Raw genomic sequence first — 14819 nt, forward strand, 5'->3', positions numbered from 1 at the left:
ATTGTGCTTTTTATAGTAAAACAACTATTAATATATATTTCTTTTTCTATTGATGACTATTTAAATGTTTTGTATTCAATATTTAAATGTTATTTAATTTATTCAGGATTCATTTTTTATGTACATTTTATTTATAGAGTATTTGAAATTAAATAAAATTTTATTAGTATCTTAATAGTCCTTTGTTATTAAAGGTTAATGTACAATTTTTTTAATATTATTCTCAATTAACAAAAATATTAAATTATTCAACTAATTTTAATGTCACTATAACTTTATTTGTAAATTATAAATAATTATAAAATATTTTTTAATTTAAGGAATTTTGTCCCGTGCCTCACACGAGTATACAAAAATATTATTTGTAACAAAACTATTTATTAATTGTAATAGTGAATTACTTTAATGGTTAATGTACTCTCATAATAAGTATTTTTTATTTTGTTTTAGTGAATGAAATAATATATTTTTATCGATAAATAAACTATTATTACATATTAATATTACTATTATTACATATTATTATTTATAATAAAATATAGTTAAAAAATCAAACTCAAACGAAAAAGATTTAAAAAATAACGTGGAGATTCTATGGTGCATGAGTCCTTTAAAATTGTAACATTTATATTAAAAATTAATATAATATTTGTTTTAACAAAAAAATGTAAGATAATTATGATGTATAGAAATCACAACTTTCTCATAAAAAAAATGGATAATTTTATATTTAATTTATTTCATTATTTATTAAATATTTATAAGAAAGATGAATAAATGTAAATGTAAAATATATGAATTTTGTATTCATATGATATTTTTTGTTAATGTAAATTCATACTATATGAATCTTCTGTACTTTTGTAAAAAACAATTCTTAATTTTAAAACTTAAGTCAATAAATAAAGATTATTTTTAATATTTGAAAAATTCTATCTCAAAAGTCAATATTTTCGAAAAATAAATGAATTATCAAATATTTTTTATTGAATCGTTTGAAATGAGAGAAAATATTTTTATTATGTATAAAATTTCGTTAAATCCTTTTATCCCGTGTCTCGCACAGAGACGATCCAAGTTTATGAGTATATCCTTAATCATTATATAATTATTTTGAATTTCGTTATAGTCATACTGATCGGAATCAATCTTACTAAATTTAAACCCGTGCCTCGCACGGGTATACACACTAGTATATATATATATATATAGAGAGAGAGATATTATTACTTCAAGAGTAAGTTATCAAGACTTATTCCTCATCATGACCATTGATTCTTCTCAATCTAATGGTTAAAGTTAATGAGTGTTATTTCTCTCTCTCCACATTTAATTACTTATTAATTTTAACCATTAGATTGAAAAGAATCAATGGTCATGATGAGAAGTAAGTCTGGATAACTTACTCTTGGAGTAAGAATATCCCTCCTCATATATATATTAATAATTTCATATTGACATTATTGGGGTATATTTTGATTAGTACTTTTATGTTTATGTTATTATTCAATATTTTGATCAGTAAGTTCATGTTCCTGTTAATATTCAATATTTTTATCAGTAGTTTCATGTTCCCGTTAATATTTAATATTTTAATCTGTAATTTAATATTTTCGTTAAAATTAAATATTTTAATGAGTAAATTTCTCGTTAAAATTCAATATCTCGATCAGTAAATTCGTGTTTATGTTATTATTCAATATTTTGATCGGTAACTTCATGTTCTCGTTAATATTCAATATTTTTATGAGTAATTTTATGTTTCCATTAATATTAAAGATTTTTATCTGTAGTTTTACTTTTTATCGTTTCTTATTGTTTTGTACGATATAATTATACTCAAATATACATTGAAAATGATATGTATGAATATTTTTCTTGTGTATATCTAACAGGTTGTGTCCCGTAGCACTTTTAGAAACAAATCTTGTAGTCATATGCGAGACTATACAATCAATATTGTGGAAGTATAAAAATGACTCAAAAGGACATCTCAAATTCAACTTTCAACTTATAAATGAGATAAATAAATGTGCAAATTAGGTTGGTTATATACAGAACATTTTATTTCATATACCACATTTGAATGCTAAAATATTTACATGTACCACATTTCCGTTTTATCAACCAAATTAGAAGACAAAATAATTTGTTTGTTTATTTAAATATTTATGAAATTAACCTTGTCTAATCATGACTAAAAACTTTCTTCATTTGAGAAAACCAACTTCTTGTAAAACACAATCCGCGTCCGTTTTGTGCATTTGAAATGAGCAAAATAAAATGTATTAATAAAAAAAATTAATTTAGAAGAAAAGTTATACAAATAATAATATTAAAAAATTGAATAGTAAAAATAAAAAGTAACTCAGAAAATAATATTGATATTATTGTAGATTTAATAATACAATTAAGAGTGAATTTAAGAAAAAATGGTTACGTGAGAACACGACGTTTTTTTCTTCACAAACATGTAAAAGATCAAGTGCAAAGAGTTGTCCTTATTCCTTTAGCACTTATCAAATATATCTTGATTAATGAATGTTTCTTTCTAATTATAGCGTGTGTATAATTGTTCCAGTTGTAAGAGGCTTTCATGGCCCCTTCCATTAGATGACTGAGAAAATTTAAGTGTTTCATCTTATACTTTGTTACCTCTAGACAATTTGTTAATATCGGAATGAATCATTTAATTTTTCTACATGTCACTTTCTATCTCACAATGGTAATTGGATAATGCAACTGCTATACGTAAGCGCATGTGAAATGGCTACTTGCTTATTGCAGCAAGTGGAGGACTGAACCAACAAAGAACTGGGGTAAGTAGGATATTAGTTTTATAATACGCCATTAGTCTTCACTCAGTGGTGCAATTATCAATTACACGTTCATGGATGGAAATGATTAATGTATTTGGTGGTCTTAGTCGGTTGCTCTCCTTCCGATCAAAATCATGAAAAGAGCATAAATGATTGTGTGTTAGCACATTTGTTCCTTTTCAGTTGTTTTTGAAGAATGTGAGGCTAGTTTGATCAAGTTATTTTCAAATTCATGATGATAGTTAGTGAAGAGAAACATCTTACATTTTGCATCACACTGAACATTTAACATTCTTTGCAAGAATATTCTTGTGGATTCTAAAAATCTTCATGAACCACTGATATCAGAAAACTCTATCATGCAAAAGTTAGAATATTTTGGTAATGAGAGTATGTTCTCCTTAACTTTTTCCAAATCAATATCTGCATATCACAGCCAAAATGCCGGCGATATTTTCATCTTCTCCAACATTGTTGACCATGAACCGGCACATGAGAAGCCAAGTTGCAGCGCAAAAATCAAACCGAGAATCCTGCGGCAACATTTCCAGACCCAGCTGAACCGCTCTGCACTATTATATACAAAACCATATCAGCATCATATCGAAATCATAAAGACCATGTCGATATCACTTCAATCTACACAATCTACCAAAGATACACTGTAAATCCTATTCATTCATTTATAACAGAACAAAACATCAAACTTATTTCACCAATTCAATCCTAAAGCAGCTCCATTCATTCTCGAAAATATCCAAATATACTAAACTGTCTAAAATCAGTGCAGAGATTCTATGCACAAGTCAAAAACATACATATACAACAGATACATTCCAAAGGAAAAACTCATAAACACATACACTCAGTTCAGACATTAATCGAAACAGGGACGATTCCATTCGGATTCAATGACCGTCACATTATCTCAGCAGCCATATACATCATGCTAACTGGTGTCTAAATAAAATAACCTGCCGTATCCGAAGCTCTTCACACCAGTCCCAAAAGACCTGCTGCAAGCAAATATGTCATCAAGAAAGATAATGTATATTAGGGAAATAGAATCTCTTTAAAAATTGCTGATACAACCACATATCTTCCCGTCCATGTAAAGAAAAAAGGAAACATTCAATAAAATTTTAGTGAACTGGGAAAATATTTAAGGATTTTACCTGTTATATCAGCACAGGTTTATCAACAACACTTTAGAGGTATAGTTTTGATTTAGAGTTACAAAGATGTTACTCTTGAATGCTACCAAAAATGCAGCAACTTAAAAGAAAAATGACAATAGAACGATCCTTTAATACTTACAGCAGATGTGAACTTATCCGGACAAATTTCTAACAAACTCCACATGATGTAGTCCTGAAAATAAATCATTCAGGCTCGCACCAACAAATGCAAAAGAGGCTGAAATTTGCTAAAAGAAAAACAAAATATTATCAATTTACATTATAATCATTTACACATAAGCCTATTTATTAATACCAAATAAGTTTCAAATTAAGTTATATGTCAAAATACCTCTTAAGTTACAGTACAAAAACAACCCCTCTTTCAGGTAACATCCAATCTCAAACAGCCATCATATTTCTGTGAATCATTTTGAATAGCTTCTTTGGAAGCATGGATCGACGGGGAACAGTGGCGGTCCATGGTGCATTAGGAGTCGGTGCAGCTTCAGGGGCAGGCACAGGCAAGGCTGAAGGTGAAGGTAAAGGTATTGGAGACTAAGGTGATTGTTGTCATGGCAAGACAGTTATGACAAGCTTTTGTCCATTTTTGCAGTGGTTAGCAAAACCTGAAATGTACCATCTTCTTCCATATGTTGTCAATACCACTTTATCATTTCCACTACCCAACACTGGTGCTGCCCAAGGAAATGAGCAACTCTGAAAATCACTTCCATTTACTCTCACCACACTGTCCTTACCAGCAACGTACTTGAATGATGCAATGCAAGTTAAATTCAACATTTTATCACAAATTAATTCATTATATTCATTAGAGACATGAATAGAAAAGAAATAGAATGAGCTTACTGAGTGTGTCTCCAAGATGAAAGGCCTTGTTTGCAGCCCAAGCTTGATAATCAACTCCAAGTGTCCAACCCTTTTCATCTCCAACTACATAATCTGTTGCCACGGCTATGGTTGAGAAGACACCAGCAATGATAGCAAAGAGGAAAAGAGCACGTGACAGAGCCATGTTGCTTGATGAATATTGTTTAAAAGAGTTGGTTATAATTTGTTACAAAAATAAAAATATTACCTCTGGTTCGGAGGGAGAATCTGATAGCATTAGGAGTTTCGGTTTTCGGTTTCTTCTCCGATTTCAATTTAGTCACAGCACTGTAAAATTCAAATATCCAATGTCATTCATCAACAATAATCGTCATGTTAAGTCAGTTCAGTTATTATCAGGGGTAGGGTCACGGGGTTAAACCCGAGACATTCACTTGTTCTGGATAAGCTCCAACAGCTGTCTCACCACTAAGCATCACACAGTCTGTTCCATCCAGAACTGCATTGGCAACATCAGTAGCTTCGAAGTTCCCTGCATCGTTAACAATTTCAATAAGCCATACCTCCTTTAATATTCACCTTCAAAATCATCGATTAAAAAATATATAGAAATTTGCAGTATATCAATGGTTTACTCAAAATGCATCAACATGGCTTTAATCAAAGGTGTGCATCAACATCACCATAAACCCCAACATGATCTATTTATTTATTTTATGAACACTATAATACAGTAACATACAAAGTAAAATTATGAGAGCTATCATGCCTAAAACAATTGGATTGGAATAATCACAACCTTTTCCTTAACAGTGAATCACACAAACAAAGCTGACAACATTAACACTGTCAGTTTCAATCAATAGATAGACCATTCAAAATTCCATAAAATGCTCTTACCATTAAATATCACCAAACCATCGGCTGATACGCGCACCCATTCCTATGGAAAGTTAACACCTTCAACTATTCTTCATCCGAACCTATAGAATTAAAAAGAATAATCCGAACCCTAAACATCAAAAGGCATAAAGTAAACCATAAAATTAAAAACCATGATTCTGCAAACCAACCATGAATTCCTTATTATAAAAAAATGAACAAAATAAAATTTAACAGATCTGTGAAAGTGAGGGAAAATAATCAAAAGACTTGGGTAACTGTACCTTCAGTCCATAGTAGAAAAATAAGAAACTTGCATATGAAATGTTAACAAAAACACCAGATGAAATATACTTAAATTCAAACCATTCTTATATGCTTATTTGATTCCAGCAATGACACCAATACTAATCAGAATAGAAACGACTTTTAGTCCTTTAGATTTAAAAGGCTCAGCCAAAGGAGCGTCTTCTCGTTGAATGCATTCTGCAATTTTTCTTCTAATGCACGAATATGCTCCATAGATTTCTTTAGCTTAGTATTCTTCACATAAACAGAAGAAAAAAAGAAATTATCATTCAATATAACAGCCAAACGAAACCCTAAGCATCATACATTTCACCATTCACGCATTCAACATCTTAAAACACACGCCTAATCACAAATTAGAATCATATCATATTCATACCGCAATATCAAGATGAGTCTTCATCGATGCTTGCTCTTTCACCAATTTATTTGCAAATGAAGAAACCAAAAAACGCACGTAAACATTACAAACAATTCAAAACGAATATAAAAAGCATTTCATACATTGGTGCTTCAGAAGACACTGCATCAGACTTTCCCGCTTGCTGAGAGAAAGTGCAAAACAATATCAGTAAACGCCAACACTACAATTTCACCGCACAAATCGAAAAAGCTAAAGAACAAACCGAGAAATCACAATCAAAGGAAACCATTACCTTGTTCAATCGAGTGTGCTTGTCATTCAACAGTCTGCTCTTAACCGCCTGCCTCAGATTCGAGTCTAAACTCAAAGTACCATTCGAAACAGCCGCTGTTGCTGCCACCTCTTCATCTTTCCCGACTTTGTTCTTTCTCACTAAACTTGCATTCACACCTTTACCACTTGGCTGTTTCACTTTCTTATCCTTCACAGGACCATTATATGTTCTCAATTTCTCCGTTTCATCTCCAATTTCCACGTTCCCGTCCTATAATTAACAAAAACACAAACACAATCAAATAAGAAAAACAATAAATCAACGAACCAATTCATACCTATATTAATCTCACCTTCAAAATTCCAACATTGTTTCCCTCTATTTTCCCATTCAAGCAAAACCGATCAGAAAATGCACATGAAAGGAATCTATCTAATCTGCATCAAAAAACAAACCTTATCTGAAAATTCAGACAAAACCCAATAATTGCTTCAATCAGTGTGCGAATGGAAGCTTGTTGACGGATCCGCAAATTGTTGTTCGTGAATCTGATGTCGCAACCGTGCTCCATGGTTTGTTTTTCAATCAGTGTGCGAATGGAAGCTTGTTGACGGATCCGCAAATTGTTGTTCGTGAATCTGATGTCACAACCGTGCTCCATGGTTTGTTTTTCACCTTATGCAATTGAATGGAATATGGAGAGAAAAGAATCGAGTGAGAAACAAAAACAAAAACAAATTATGGATTAGGGTTTATGAAGCGATGCGATTGATAATGGGAAAAGGGAGAGAATAGCATTTGAAAGAGAAACGGTTTTTGCGAAACCGCTGTAGAAGAAGAAGATTTGTTACCGATGACGGTGCTCCGCACGTTGTGAATCTGTTGCGGTCCAATGATGAATTTGTGGTAATGGTTGTGATAAGGGTTGATGAAAGGTTGTGTGAAGTACTGAGTATTTGAATTAGGGTTAGCATTTGGGGAAGATGAATGTGGAGAGTAGTAACCGCTGGAAGTTTGTAACGTGAAATGAATTGATGAAGAGAATTTGGAGAAAGTTTGTAACGTGAAATGAATAGGAGAAAGAGGATACTTAAGTAACTGCAATTTGAGAAGTGTAACCGTCGTAGCATGAGCATAAAATTGAGAAAAGTGACGTGGAAAATTGAGAGAAGAGTTGCTGATGTGGATAGCCTAAGAAAGTCCCAAATGGTAGACTTTTCTTATATGATAGATTCAAGGCATCATCAATAGCTAATTAATTTTTATATTGAATTAGACAATATGATGAAATTCAAATTGCACCAAAATGACTATACAATAACTATATCAATTCAGTAACTTCTACATCAACCACTTCAATAGCTGAAACGTAGTAGAATTGATATCTTATTTACCATATTACCATTATTTTTTCTTTGTATCATCTTACTATAAGGAACCTATCAACAAAAAGGCACAGTAGAAAAGAAAAAACTAAAATAAATTTCATTCAAGATTGATTCATCAACTCAATTAGAGGTGATAAAATGGACTCGGCTCGCGGAGAAAGTCCGTTTTATCCGTATTTTTTTAAGAGGCATGTAAGATTTTAGGCCCACTCCCTTTAATATGTCCGTCCCGCACAGTCTCGTTTTTTTCGGACTTTTGCGGACATGGGTTTTTTTATACAATTTTATTATTTTTAGGCCTAAAAGATTCAATGCCCGCATATTTTTCCCGCACCGCCTTCACTTTTTTTTGGGACGGGGCAATGTTTTAGACCTGCACTCTCAAATATGCCCGCCCTGCTCCACACCATTTTTTTACGGACTTTAGCCGGACGGGCATGCCGGGTTGCCACCACTAAAATCAATGCATTGATAAATCTGAGATTGAGAATTCAATCAAGATACACTCACAAAAATGCTATTTTGCATAACTAATTACAATCACATTCTGCACTAAAAACAAATGTGTGAAATAAATACTTTTGTGATAATTCAACTATTCAATATCTAAGGATTAGGATTAAAAACTCTTTTAACAAATAGAAGATCAAAAAGTGCTCTACTAGGGTTTCCCTCATCATGAGTGGCAAGGGGCGGGGACGGCCGAAGAAGGCCTCACTACCTCCGGCGAACCGTGGAACGACGTCTTCTCAGGCTGAAACAGAGAAAGGAAGCAACAATTCAGGGACCAAAGAGCAAAGCAAGCAAGGCACGAAGGTTATTCAGGAGGCAACACCGAGTCATGTTAAGGTCGATAAACCTAAAACCATGGCAGCTGAAATCTTAGTACCAGGAGAGAATCCAGGAAGTCCGAAGAAATTATGGGTCAATGTGATTAGTGGAAATAGAAACCCTTCCAATGGTTTACAGATGGAATTTGTGGCTCCAAAGGTTGTTAATGGAGAAATTGAAGTGGAGATTGACGAGGAAGATATTGCTTAAGAAATTAGGTATTGGGACTCTGCCCTCATCATGTACGTGATTGGAGGAGATTTAAGTATGAATACGGTCAAGCAGTTCATGACTAGGAACTGGAATTTCGCCAAGCTACCTGATATGTACTTCAATGACGAGGGATATTTTATCTTGCGGTTTCACACCATGGATGATAAGGATCTGGTTCTTACTAAGGGCCCATACACCATACACAACATGCCCATGCTTTTGACTGACTGGAAGCCGAATTTTGACTTAAAGAACGATATGCTTCGTACTATTCCGATATGGGTTACGCTTCCCCACTTGCCTCTTCACCTCTAGGGACAGAAGAGCTTAAGCAAGATAGGTAGTGCTTTGGGTAATCCGATTGTCACGGACGAGTGCACAGCAAACAAACTGAGAGTTTCATATGCTCGCATACTTGTGGAGATGGATATTACTAAAGCTCTAGTATCTGAAATCAATATCTACAGGGATGCAGAAGGGAATAAACGTAAACAGTTGGTGGAATATGAATGGCGCCCCAAATTTTTTGAAAGATGTCAACGAATTGGTCACAATTGCCTTGAGAACACCCTGAAGAAACCAATCAAGCAGTGGAAGCCAAAGAATACACAAGTAGATACAGTGGAACAGACTGAAGCTCAGGATAATACAACTGAGATACCACAACCAACTGCAAATGAAGAAGAGACGTGGACTACTATTGAAAGACAACGAAAGGGTAAAGGTATCTTCAGTGAAGGATCGACTCAGATTAGTTAGGATAACTTATTTGATCCACTAACTCTTGTGAATGAGGGGTTAGTGATCCAAGGAGGTTGATGTTGATTTCGTGGAATGTCAGGGGGTTGAATAAACCAGGTAAGATTTCAGAGATTCGCTCCCGTCTCATTAATCTTAATCCTGATATTTTAGTGCTTATTGACACTAGAGTAAAACAGAATAAGGCGACTAGTGTGAGAAATAAGTTGAGGATCCATGATTCTTACTTAGACAACTATGAGAAACACTATAATGGACGTATTTGGCTAAGTTGGAATGATCAGAAGTACACTATAAAGATGATAAAATTGACTGACCACCTCCTTCATTGTGGTATGTATGATAATAGAGGGGTCTTCCTACAGTGGATTACTGCCATCTATGCGTTAAACCAACTTGAAAAGAGGAAAATCTTATGAAGGGATATTGAAAGGCTTAGTGCAAATTAGAATGGGCCATGGTGCTTGATAGGTGACTTCAATAATGTGATTAAGCCCCAAGACAGAGTAGGAGGCAGACTTGTCACTGAGGCTGAGTTTACAGATTTGATTGATATGATGGACAAAACAGGGCTGGCAACAATGGATAGTGTGGGAGATTACTACACATGTTCTAACAAGCATTCTGATGGGGTGATTTATTCTCGAATAGATCATGTTCTGGGCAACATAGACTGGCTCACTGCTAATTTAGATTCAACTTTTACTGTCCATGAACCTCATGTGTCTGATCATACTCTCTTATGCCTCAGTAGACAAGGTCATGAGAGGAAGAGGAACATACATTTTAAGTTCAGAAATAATGTTACTCAAATTGAGGGCTATCATCAGATTATTTTCCAAAGTTGGCAGCAGCATATTTCAGGTAACCCAATGTTTGTTATATGGCACAAATTGAAGAGATTGATTCCTATCTTGAGAAACTTTAGTAAACCTTTATCTGGTCTGCGGAATAATTTGATTGACGCTAGGAGCAGTCTCCTTGATGCTCAGAAGCTCTTATCTGTTGATAGGATGAACCCAGATCTTATCCTTAAGGTGAAAAAGAACATTGAGCTGGTTCTGAAGCTTGCTAAGATGGAACAGATGGACATTGCCCAGAGGGCTAAAATTGACTGGATTAGGGCTGGGGATGGCAACAATAGATATTTCTATGCATCCATAAAGCAGAGACAAAAACAGAATTTCATAAGATGTATGACTAGAGAAGATGGAAGCATAGTGCATGAGAAGAGAGACATTGAGGAAGAGGTTCTGAGGTTCTATACCTCTCTAATGGGCACTGCTGCTGACAACCTTGTAGAAGTAAATTGTGCTGCCATGAGAGATGGTCCCCAAGTGTCTCTTGACCAAAGGAATTTCCTCATCAGGCCTGTTTCTAAAGAGGAAGTCATAGAAGCCCTGAAGGGAATTAATGATAACAAATCTCCTGGAATTGATGGTTTTGGAGCCAAATTTTTCAAGAATGCTTGGCATATTGTAGGTGTGGATGTTCACAAAGCTGTTGAGAATTTCTTTACTCGGGGTAGACTTCACAAAGGCATTAATACTTCAGTGATTTCTCTTATTCCCAAGTCTAATTTGGCACAGGCTGCTAAAGACTTTAGACCTATCTCCTGCTGCACCACTATATACAAGATTATTTCCAAGATCTTAACTGCTAGATTAGGGTCAGTGTTACCAAATCTTGTGTCCAAGAACCAAGCTGCATTTGTGAAGGGACAGCAGTTAAAAGACCATGTCCTGCTAGCTTATGAACTCATTAGGGGATATGAAAGGAAGCACTCTACCCCTAAGTGCATGATGCAGATAGATTTGCAAAAGGCCTACGACATGGTGGACTGGAGGGCTCTTGAGAGAATCTTAGAGGAATTTGGTTTTCCTGCTAAGTTTATCAAATGGATCATGGTGACAGTCACTTCAGTTACCTATAGATTTCACATTAATGGGAAATATACTAGAAGAATGGAGGCTAAAAGGGGGATTAGACAAGGAGATCCTATCTCCCCCCTTTTATTTGTGCTCATGATGGAGTATCTGACTAGATGTCATACCCCAAAATTTGCCCGCATATATTTTCTTGTCATTTTATTTCAAATAATTGACATAGCCCGGTCGGTAAGAAAGTAAGGTTTGTAAGTATAAGGTTCCAAGTTCAAACCCCACTTCTAACACTTTCTCATTTTATTTGTTTCTAACTATAATTTTAATTTTAATTTTATTTTTATTTATATTAAAAAAATCACAAAAAATAAGCTTTTTTTAATCATTCAATTTAATTTTCGTTTTTTAATTAACCATCATTTTATTTCATTTTTCATTCAAAAATCACAACAAAAAAAAAAAACACATACAAGACAATATTAATGACCTTCCAAAACAACTTCAAGACAAAATCTTCAAAAATTTGAAGGGAATTAATCATGGGACAAGACTCTTGATGTAATAAATTAGTTGGTCCAATTCCATATTGAGCATTTTTCTTTCACCATAAGAACAATCCCAACGCACACAAAAAGGTGAGGCCATTCACACGACTAACAATTTTTTTTGGCCAACCCTTATTCTCTACCACACAAATTCGCATACTCTTGCTTTTACATTAAAACCTGTAAATATTTTATTCATCACCATTAACCAAACTTCTCCCCAATTCTCCATCAAAAACTCCAATTGATTCAAATCATAAAAAAAACTATCATTCACAAATAACAATTGCACCGTTTTTCAATCCAAGCTGTAAAGAATATTAACACTTTTCTTACACACAAAATAATCACGTACAATTTTATTTTATTTTCATACTAATTTTGTAAGCAATTTCAATCACTAATTCACAAACAAGAAAAGTCTTCATGAATTCATGATATAATCTGAAGATTAACCTTTGCTGCTATAATTGTTTTGTTATTGCTATTGTGTTCTTTTTCAGGTTACAAGCAAGCTTACAATTTCAGCCTCGCAACCGTGACTCTGCCCTTCAACATAGAACAACCACAACAACCTCACCATCGGAATCCGCGGAAGCCCGTAGTTGACATTCCAACAACCGCTTCCAACGTTGCCTCGATTTAGCATTACCACCGCCGTGTTCGACGAGACCGCCTCAAGCTTCCGACGAGAGTGATCGATCAGCCGCCACGGCGCAGATCACAGCCTCTGTCCGGCCCCCACTTCCGACCCCAACGCGCATCCACGGATCCGGTAATCGCTTTCACTTTTTTACGATTTTTATGTTGTTGTTGGCTTATTTGTTGTGATTTCTAAAATCGATCCCATGGTGTTATTTGATTTTCCGAAATTTGTTACTGTTGATATGTTGGTGAAAGAGAAGATGAACGAGTAAAGGAAAGAGGGTTTTATTTTGAGTTTTCTATTTTTTTTGTTTGTTATATTTGGTTATTATCACTATTTATTTTAATTTTTTTATTAAGAAACCACTTGTCCATATCACGTTGGCTCTTGTTAAGAGAATTTGGAAAAGTCAAACATAATATTTTCCTTTTTTTTGGTGGATAGTTTGTTTCTTTAGAATAAAGAAATAACAATAATCTCTTAACTATAAAAATGGGGCGGACATCCCCATGTTATTCTATTTTTTTTTGTTTATATTTATTTCATTCATTTCACTTTTTAATTAATATTGATTCTATTGTTTATTTTAGATTTCACTTAATTAGGATAATTACATTAGACTATTAATTTAATTAAATTATATAGTGGCTTAATTTTATTTTATTAAGAAATATAAAAATTCAAAAAAAAAAAGAAACACTTTTGTACCATTAATTTGCAAGTATTTTCATTTATTCTCTTGTACATAATCACTAACTAATTAAAAAAATAAAATTCAAAAATATTAGAAATAGACTTTGAAGTTAGATATTTTATTCATATATTTGAAAAATACAAAAAAATATTTGTTTTAGGTATTAAGCCTTAGTTTCTCTTTTGATTAACATTTGTTCATATTTTTACTGTTTCTCTCATATATTATTTTATGCATTGTTATATTGCTACCACTTTCTTGTTTCTTTTGCGAGGTACTAATCTTGAAGCCTCCGAATTATTTTCATGGACATTTACAAGCTTTTGTTTAATTTTTTGTACATTTACTATTTATTCATATTTTTATAAGTTATGTAACTGCTCTGGTTTGTAATAGTTAACTTAGGACCTTTAATTTCCGCACTCCCGGTTTTTATTTGTAATCCCCCATCCCCGAAGCCATGTAATAGTTAGGATTTAATTTCTGCTTTTACTTTCCGCACCACTTAACTGCTTAGATGTATGCTAATTAGGGTGTGTATGGCAAGACTAAAATCAACCGTTAGCCCACTAACATCAAGATAAATATCTGAATATAACACACTCGCACTCACGCACCTCTAGGGTACGCCCCTCTTGGTTGCCTTACGAATAAAGGTCGAGTCCCTCGAATATAGAGGTATCTAAAGCAATGTCCCTCGATTAAAAAATCATCACAAAGATCATAAGTCCCTCGATGCCCCTCGATGTTGCCTACGAATATATGATCTTGTCCCTCGATTGTTGCCTACGGAAAGTGATGATCGTCCCTTCGAAATTGCTAAGGGTACCTCTACCTGTTGCCTTCAACGACCTCGATGACCCTTCGATGACCCGTACGTCCAATATAAATAAGGATTTCCTACTCCTATATAGTATGGATAATCCTAGGAACCGTAAAAAGTATAGAAAAAAGACCAATTAGTTAGGGTAGTGCTCTTAACCTGCCTGGCTCAATATAAAAATATCTTTTCAATACTATTTCAAAAAAAACAAAACTAAGGCTACGCATTTACGCTAAAGTCCTTATGTCTCTTTTCAAGTCAAAACAAACAAACATGAGCTAAGCAAGTTAAGAGCCCGTAGAAAACTACGGATGAAAAGGGTGCTTGCACCTTCCCTTTTCATAACTTACCCCCCGAGC

General features: G+C 33.8%; 1 long non-coding RNA gene across 16 annotated transcripts; it reads right to left on the bottom strand.

The window, feature by feature from the left end:
- Positions 1 to 2495: 2495 nt before the first annotated feature.
- On the bottom strand, positions 2496 to 7863 carry LOC131644471 (uncharacterized). 16 transcript variants are annotated; one of them, XR_009296498.1, is made up of 12 exons: positions 7530 to 7863; positions 7134 to 7353; positions 7031 to 7056; positions 6697 to 6948; positions 6420 to 6585; positions 5750 to 6274; positions 5097 to 5381; positions 4868 to 4972; positions 4350 to 4768; positions 4137 to 4245; positions 3683 to 3835; positions 2496 to 3391 (listed from the first exon to the last, which is right to left on the bottom strand). It is a non-coding gene; the product is annotated as an uncharacterized LOC131644471 (long non-coding RNA). The 16 variants fall into 16 exon arrangements; XR_009296511.1 differs by lacking the exon at positions 7031 to 7056 and having other exon boundaries at positions 6420 to 6454; positions 6545 to 6585; positions 7530 to 7862; XR_009296504.1 differs by lacking the exon at positions 7031 to 7056 and having other exon boundaries at positions 2497 to 3391; positions 5750 to 5832; positions 6016 to 6274; positions 7530 to 7861.
- Between the last annotated feature and the right edge of the window lie 6956 nt (positions 7864 to 14819).

This window comes from Vicia villosa, linkage group LG1 (assembly GCF_029867415.1).
Source record: "Vicia villosa cultivar HV-30 ecotype Madison, WI linkage group LG1, Vvil1.0, whole genome shotgun sequence".
NCBI lineage: Eukaryota > Viridiplantae > Streptophyta > Magnoliopsida > Fabales > Fabaceae > Vicia > Vicia villosa.